The 945-nt window shown below is 50.8% G+C and overlaps 1 protein-coding gene across 1 annotated transcript in view; it reads left to right on the top strand.

Moving 5' to 3' along the window:
• CDK19 (cyclin-dependent kinase 19) overlaps positions 1 to 945 on the top strand; it is a gene marked incomplete at its 5' end in the record, with an annotated part of 106,111 nt that overhangs the window by 40,150 nt on the left and 65,016 nt on the right. The window lies entirely within an intron of this gene.

Raw genomic sequence — 945 nt, 5'->3', positions numbered from 1 at the left:
CTGTGAGGGTGACAGAGCCCTGGGACAGGCTGACCAGGGGGCTGTGGAGTCCCCTTCTCTGGAGAGATTCACCCCTGGATGCAGCCCTGTGGGATGTGCTCCAGGGGGTCCTGCTGGAGTGGGGGTTGGACTGGATGATCCCTGGAGGTCCCTTCCAGCCCTGACAGGTCTGTGGTTCTGTAAAGCTCAGTGTCAGGGCAGGTTATCTGCCTCAGAGGTTCACTGAGGTGTTCCTGGGGAATGAGGGAAGAGTCAGCACAGGAAAAATCCTTCCCCCCCTCTGCCCTGGTGTGAGTTTGCCTTTGCTGGTCTGGTGGATGGCCCTGCCATACTAGTAGCTGCTGGATCACTAGTGTCTTGTTGCTGGAGGGGTTCTCACAGTGCTTTCAACATTTGCTCAGGCCTTTATTTTCTTGTGGGACAAAGTCTTCAGCAGGGTTCCAAATCCATTGGAAGGAACCAGGGAGCCACAGGGGAGGGCAGGGCAGGAACCAGAGGGCACCAGCCTGGTGCTGTCACACTCCCTTCCTCCTCAGGTACCAGAGGAGCCATGGTAGAGCCTTCCTCCTCACTCCATCCGTGGTTAATTGTGTCCCATTGTGTCCAATGAGACCCTCTTCCAGTTTAATTTTCTATATGCCTTTATTGCAAGGAATGAAGTTTTCTGTGGATCCTAGGCAGTTTTAAAATCCCTTTTAGTGATGACATGCATCTTGAAAAAGGGCTGAGCTGGGTTCATGGGTCTGTGTCGTGACCTTTGCTCCTGTATTTTTTCAAACTGTGTTAATAAAGATACTAATTCAGGAGTTGATGGTGTTATTACTTCTTTGTAACTCATACCACCATTACACCTGAAGGGTGAGCATTGTGCAGTAGTGGAAGGCTGGAGAAGTTCAGACACAGAATTTTCTTGTGCCATGGCAAGAAAAAAAAGCTTTCCTGCTG

This window comes from Chaetura pelagica, unplaced genomic scaffold (genome assembly GCF_000747805.2).
Source record: "Chaetura pelagica isolate M959 unplaced genomic scaffold, ChaPel_1.0 scaffold118, whole genome shotgun sequence".
Lineage (NCBI taxonomy): Eukaryota > Metazoa > Chordata > Aves > Apodiformes > Apodidae > Chaetura > Chaetura pelagica.
This window is presented reverse-complemented; position numbering and strand designations above follow the sequence as displayed.